Here is an 8,096-nt window from a genome sequence, read left to right as displayed (position 1 = left end):
GAAGCCCTGAAATAGTTTAGTGAATTTTAGTATGCATTTCAAACTGCATGCTTAATATTTCCATCCATGAAATTGTAATAGAGAGTTTATTTCCAAACCTACAAATAAAACCCAGGAAGGTTCAGCGAGGGCAGCACTCTGGAGGATGGTATTTGAATTCAAATGACATTGTTAAATTGGAAAGGTAATCAGAAATCAACAAAATGAAGCTTTCCAGGGACCAGTGGAAGTCATTATCAGTAAAAAAAAAAAAAAAAAAAAAAAAAGGTGGCACAACTGCAGATATGGGAATTCTACAGGAAAATGCCCTGCATTCCACAATATAAATATAAATTAGAGCAAATACTAATGAGGCCTACTTTTTTCTACTCTTTATTTTATTTTATTTTATTTTATTTTATTTTATTTCATTCCTCAAATATACTATCAGAATGCAGGAATCATTGCCTATCAGGCTAAGTTGGTGCTCTTTTTCTTTCACATCTTTTCTTCCTTACCTTCCAGGTCCTCCTTCTTCTACCTTTGTTTTCTTCAACTTTTTTAGGTCTTTCTGTTGCCTATGGTGGTCACTTCATTGGCTCTGATTCTCGTAGCAAAAGTGATAAAGGATGAGAGTCACCTTGAACTACAGGCAGAAATCAGCTGGGTGTAAGTCTATCTCAAGTGTGAGAATTGTTACGGTTCTCAGATCCTCGAGTGGGTACAAGCTAAGCATATTTTAGCATGGTTCTCTAGGTAGGTACTAATGTCCCTTTCTCCACAATCTTCACAGAGACCCCAGGAATGTACAAAAAGAGAGGTACATTAATCAGCTTCTGGTAATAAAGATACAGCCAGGTTTATCTGTGGCCCTGAAAAGACCCAGGGTTGCCTGGGTAATAATGCAAGAGTTAAGAATTAAAATTATTGGCTAGGATAGAAGTATACTTCACTTTACAAGAAACAGCCAAACAGTTCTCAAAAACGGTTGTGCCATTTTTCACTCTCCCAGCATGTATAAGATTAAAGTTACCATACATCCTCAACATCATTTTATGTTGTCTTTTCCTTTCCTTAATTGTTCTAGTAGGTGTGAAATGGTGTCTCAGAGTTGTTTCCATTTAGATTCTTCACTGGGTTTTCAACTTGTATTTTCAGGATGACTAATGATGTTAAGCACCCATTCATATACTTACTGGTTGGTCATATAACTTCCTTTGTAAATAGTCTGTTCAATACTTTTGCTCATCTTTAATTAGATTGTTTATCTGTTTATTATTGATTTTTAGAAGTTCTTTCTATATTCTTGATACAATTTAATAGTCAGATATGTATTTTGAATATTTTCTTCCAGATTATGGCTTGCCTATTTATTTTCTAATGTCTTTTGATGAGCAAATGTTTTTAATTTCTACAATCTCCCATTTATTAGATTTTGATTTCCTATCATGGCTAGTCTTCTAAAGGTTCAGTCTAAGATATCTTCATCTTCCACAAGATAAAAAAAATATTCTCTTGTATTTTCTTCATGAGCAGTTCTAGGTTTCATGTTTAAATGTGTGATCATTTTAATTTTAAAGTATGAAATACGATAGGAATGGAAATCATTTTTCCCTATGTGCATATACAATTGTTCCAGCATCTTTGGTTAAAAACAATCAAAACAAATCTCTCTCTCACTTAAAAAAATGCAGTGCCTTTGTCAAAAATTAATTGATCAGAGTCAATATTAATATGACAGTTCTTCCCATACTGGTATATTGAGTCAACATAATCCCAATCACAATTTCAGCAGGATTTTTTAGCAATAATTGGCAAGTTGATTTTGAAATCTATATGGAAATGCAAAGGATCAAGAATAACCAAAGCAGTTTCAAAAAGGAAAAACAAAGATTTACTCTTCTTGATACCAAGACTTACTAGAAAATCACAGTAATCAAAATAGTTTGGGTATTTGAAACAAGATAGAGATAGATCAAAAGAACATAAAAGAGAGTCCAGAAATAGGCAAAACATCTATAAATTGATTTCTGACAAAGATGTCAAGGGAATTTACTGAGAAAGGAAAGACTTTTCAACAGATGATTAAATATATGGAAAATGTGAACATCTACCCTTACCTTATACCACACAAAAAAATGCATTTAAATTGGATTAAATGTAAATTGGATAAATTATAAAATTGAGAACTATAAAACTCCTAGGAGAAACTCCTAGGATTGTGTGGTAAGCAAATATCCTTAGAATACAATATTGTGAGTCATGTAAGAATAAACTGATAAATTAGACTTCTTCAAAATTAAAAGCTACTGCTCTCCAAAGACACCATTAAGTTAATAAGGCAAACACAGACTGCTAGATTATATTCACAACACATACATCAAAGAACTTGTATGCAGAATATATAAAGAACTTTTAGAATTTAATTATAAGAAGGCAAACAACCCAATAAGAAGTTAGATTAAACTATTTAATAATATATAAATGACCAATATGCACATAAAATTAGCCATTGGGGAAATGAAATTTTAAAACAAGAATATACAATGGTAGCCTTATTAGGATGACTACAATTAAAAACAACCACCACCATCCAAACTCCTGGTCATTCTAAGTATTGGCAGAGGTGTGAACCAATGGCAACTCTCATATGATTTTACTAAGACTGCTACAACCATTTTGGAAAAAAAATTTGGAAATTTTTGATGAAATTTTGTTAGTATCATAGAAACTTCAAAATGTGCCTACCTTATAAGCCCAGTCATTTTACAACTAGGTATTTACCAAAAAATAAGAAATTGAATGTCCATACAAAGACTTTTCTATAAATATTCATTGTAGCTTTATTCATAATAATGAAAAACTGGAAAAATAACCCTCATATATTTATCAACAGGCAAATAGATAAGAACATGGTGGTTCACCATACAATGGAATACTACTCATCAATAAAAAGAAATGACTTATTAATACACACAGCAACATGGACCATTCTCAAATTCATTATGCTAAGTGAAAGAGGCAAGGCAAATTTGTAATTCCATTTATATAAAACTCTAGAGAATGCAAACTAATTCATACTGTCAGGAAGCATAACAGTGGTTCTTAGGGATGAGGCATTGAGGTGTAACTGGATTAAGATTGTTACAGAATTATTCTGGGAAGTAATGGATATGTTTATCTTAATTGTAGTTATGGTTTCAAACTGATCAAATTATGTACTTTAAGTATGTGAATTTTAGTATAATTTAGTTATACCTCAATAAAGGTGAAAGATCAATTCTTTGTAGGTCTAGAAGCTTCATTCTTAAGGATGAGCCCAAGAAAAATTAAAATATATGTCCATGTAATGCATTTGTAAAAGAATGTTCATAGCAACCTTCCTCATTATGGTCAAGAGCCATAAGTAATCTAAATATCCATCAACTGAAGAGTTTAAAAACAAATTATGGTATGTTCATAAAATGGAATAATATTCAGCAATAAGAACGAGCTACTGATACACACGGTAACATGGATGACTCTGCAATATGTTGTGTTAAGCAAAAGTAGCCATATATCTACCTCCCAGTGCTAAAAAATAAAAAAAATAAAACCCATATTGTATGTTCTAATTCATATAAAGTCCAAAAAGAGGAAAAACTAATCTATGAAGATACAAATCATAAATCTGAAAGTTATTACCTCTTAGAGAAGAGTGGAATTGACTAAAAAGCACCAGAAAACTCTCTGTGGTGATGTAAATGCCCTATATCATGTTTTAGATGAAAGTTACATGTGTACCTATAACTGTTAACATTTGTCAAGCTGCACACTTTAGAACTGTGAACTTTATTGCATGTAAGGAAAGAAGAAGAAAGTCAACCCAAACAAAAGCTTCTCTGTAGAGCCTTTTTGGGTCCTCAGTCAGAGGCAGCATCCTAAAATAGACAGACAGACAGAGAAACAAATAGACTACAATTCTGTCTATATTGCACAGTTCAATTGGCTTTTTAAAATTCCATAAGTGAGAGTTTAAAATAGTTCAGTGCAATTCAGGGTAGCCAAATAGTTGATTGCGACTGTTTTAATGAAAGAATTCTAGGTGGAAAATGGAATAATGTAATTTAAAATTACTATTTTATAACCCCTAACAAAATAATATTTATAGGCAATTCTTATCAGTATTGCCTATACTACGGTATAGGCAATAGTTATCAATACTTATCAGGCAATAACATATATATATATATAGAGAGAGAGAGATAGATACACACATACATATATATAGTTTTATATATAGTAAATATATATAACTATATATACTATATATGTAAAACTATATGTAGTATATATAAAAAACTATATATACTATATATAAAAATATATATATACTATATATATAAAACTATATATATATAGATATACAGATAGTTTTTGACTCTCTGGGGCTTGCATTTTATTTCTTCATGTCAAAATGTGGCTTCCTGCTTCTACGGAAAGCAGCACAGAGAGGCTCATAAAGGCAGCCTCCAAGGGCTCCTTGGACCTCAGATTGCTCCTTCAAAACATGGTCTGATGAGTTCAGTGCAAATGCATTGGAGGCATGTGGGATCCATTTACCTTAAAATACACTTGGGCCTAAAAATTAAGGGGAAAACAGCCCAGGACAAAGTGTGTGCTGCAAGGCCAAGCCCAAAACATTTGGGAAACAGTTCTAGAGGCTTCCAGAACTCCAAAAGCTACTTGCTTCACCCAACCCTTGGGAATCATCAAATGTTATTTTGTACAAGACTGAGGATGAGCCTGCTCTCTAATCCAAGTCCTGTGCTCTGCTGTGCAGTATTTTTTTCTTCTAAATAAAAACAGGATACATGTGCAGAATGTGCAGGTTTGTTACATAGGTAGACGTGTGCCATGGTGGTTTGCTGCACCTACTGACCCATCCTCTAAGTTCCCTCCTCTCACCCCGACCCCGCAACAGGCCCTGGTATGTGCTGTTCCCCACTCTGTGTCCATGTGTTATCAATGTTCAACTCCCACTTATGAGTGAGAACATGTGGTGATTACTAGGTAGAATGTTAATGGGAAAGTTTATAACAGATGAGACCAGGTTAACAGCACCTGAATCATTGATCAATCTTAGCATCAGTAAAAGTCAGATGAGCAGATATTTGGTGCCTCTCTTTGAACATGTGTTGTAGATGTAACAAGCATTGCCTATAAAATATTCTTGAAAAAAACAATTGATTCTGAATCTAATCAAGCTCCAACTAGGAGAAGTCTGTCGACTAAAGGAACAATTTAAACAACAGCAAAAAGAAACAATCAGACAAATCCAGAATATGGAATGTTTCACGAGACAGATGGCCCAATTTCACAACAAATAAAAAGTTTAGAGGAGGAAGGCCATAATATAATGAGACTAAAGAGAGATTACACCCAAATTCAATGTTGGTTGGTTTTTCAGATACCAATCTGAACAAATCAACTACAAAAAGACATGCCTAAAATAATTAGGGAATTTGAATGAAGTCTGGTTATTAAATGTTATGAAAAAATGTCTAATTTCGTAATATGTGAAAATGACTTTGTAGTAATACTTTTTAAATTATGCCCTATCTGTTAATGATCGATACTACAGTATTTATGGGTGAAATAATGTGATAGCTGGGATTTGCTTTACAGTATTCGAAAGAAATTGGAGGAGTGAGGATTAGGTGAAACAACATAGGAAAAACTTTGACAGTTGTCGAAGTTGGTGATAGGTACGTAAAGGTTCATTACATCATTTTTAATAGTATTATGTATGTTTTAAAATTTCCATAATTGAAGCCTTAACTGACTACTAAAATTCCACATTTGATGTTTCTTTGTTGTCCTAATTTTTAAGTTAGCATTTAATGATATTTATGAATCTTAACTCCACCTCCTTTTCTGATGTTGTGAAATGCATTTATTTTCACCTCTTAACAACATTTTTTTGACAACTAAGCCTGTGTTAGAACATATTTACATTTTCAGAGACATACTCATGTCCTCAGAGTCTACTTTCCCATCATTAAAACCCTCTTCTTTGGCCTATTATTTCCTTTACTATGAAAGAAAAAGCACAAATACATGCAAAACTCAGTCTTCTGTCTGAATACTTCTTGTTTGTAAAGCCAGAGTATGTTCACATGTTTGCCTGCTATGGGCTGCTGACCACTGCTTAGTGTCAGTGGCCTAATGAGACCCCAGCACACCCGGGAAGTCAAATGAAACAATGTGCTGGAATCCATTCTGAAACTCTAATCGTATTTTAGCCTTTCTTCCTCTCAGTACTAAAGGAGATACCTTCTTAAAGGACAGAGGTAAAATACACTACTTTTATTTTGTGCATCAAATCCTGTTACAAATATATTATTCTCCACTTGCTGTCTATACTTCAGACACAATAAATGTATTGCTGTTTTCCAAACCTCCCAAACTCATTCTTACATTAGGACTGTTGCACTGGTACCTTCATATGCCTTCAGGCTCAGCTCAAATACCATCTCCAGTGAGAGACCTTTCTGACCACCCGATCTAAAATAACTCTCATCTCTCCATCACTTTCTTTCCCAGTTACCCTATGTGTCATTTTCTAAGCACTTTCTTTTCACTTCCTTTTAATCTATGTTTATATGCAACACCATCCTCAACTAGAATACAAGTGCAATAAGTTCAGGGATCTTTTCTAATTTATTGTTATATCCACAGTGATTCAAATAATAATTGATACACATTAGGAATTCAATAGATATTTATGGCTTGAATTTTTATGTTGATAGAAATGTATTATGTTATGAGTTCATATTATAATACAATAGCAACACCACTACAAATGATACTATTCTGAGATTATTTTTCAAAACATTCTGTATTGACATACATGACTGAAATTTGAGATGGCAGTGTGCTAGAGACAGTCAGGATTCCAAAACTGAGCAAAAATGGTAATATACATATAACATTAATAATACTCATGTACTATATTCCTACGTGAATTATTAACACTCTTTGGATCTACACCTTCTTGTTATACAAAGGAGCTCTAAGAGGAAGAAGCTGAACAAAGGTATTAAATACTTTCAACAAAACCATTTAGCATTTCTATGACAACATTCAAGCTTCCTAACCAAAACTCAATTATTCATTAATTAATTAATGCAATAAATATTTGCTGAGAATTTATTTTGTGTCAAACATAATGTGAGCACTGCTATGAGCAGGTCAGACAAGAACCCTACCTTCACAAGATATTTTTAAAGTTGTATTCTGCTTCTATCTACCTCTAAATTTACAGATGAAAAAAAAAAAAAAAAAAAACCAATGCTTGTGAAGTTTTTCTACACACAAAAATCCTATAGCTACTCAGGATAATAGCCTAAGGCATCCAAGCTGTATCCTTTCAAGCCAACCATTAGATGCTAATATTAGCTATGGCACTATTGATCAGTCACATGCAATTTTCTACACAATGGACATTTACTTAAAACTTCTGAATTAAATAATGTGTGTAAAAATATGATATCCCATTTGTGATTCATTTGCTCCCCTTCTTGATCTTTCTTTAGTGATACAGTTTTCAAATATGTGGCTTAAATTCTCTTGGAGATGAAAAAGAATAATTTTATTTCTTCTTTTAAAACAAATTTTAGGTTAAAAATATGTGTGTGTGTGTGTGTGTGTGTATATATGTGTGTGTGTGTATATATGTGTGTGTGTGTATATATATATATATATTTTCAAGTTGTAATTGTGCATACTAAGAAGAGAAGTGGGCCAATTCTCCCAGAAGCTTCTATGTGTCCTGGTTCTAGCGACCGACTCAGCTGTGATCTGACATTCCAGGGAATTGGGATATATTTTTCATGAGAGAAATCCCAAACTGCCTGACAAAAACTAAAGCGTTTGACCTTTCCCGCCTTACCTCTTTCATTATTTAAAATGAAAAGAGAAAAAGAAAAATGAGAGAGCAAGCAGAACTATATAAAAATTTGCTTATCAGACTCCATCTTTAGCAGTACCTTAAACCTTTTTGAAATGTGAGTACAGAATTGTAACCTTTAGGGTGAGATTGGGCCAAATTGAAAGGCCAACTCATATTTCAGAGA

The sequence above is a fragment of the Mandrillus leucophaeus genome, unplaced genomic scaffold (genome assembly GCF_000951045.1).
Source record: "Mandrillus leucophaeus isolate KB7577 unplaced genomic scaffold, Mleu.le_1.0 Scaffold302, whole genome shotgun sequence".
Lineage (NCBI taxonomy): Eukaryota > Metazoa > Chordata > Mammalia > Primates > Cercopithecidae > Mandrillus > Mandrillus leucophaeus.
This window is presented reverse-complemented; position numbering follows the sequence as displayed.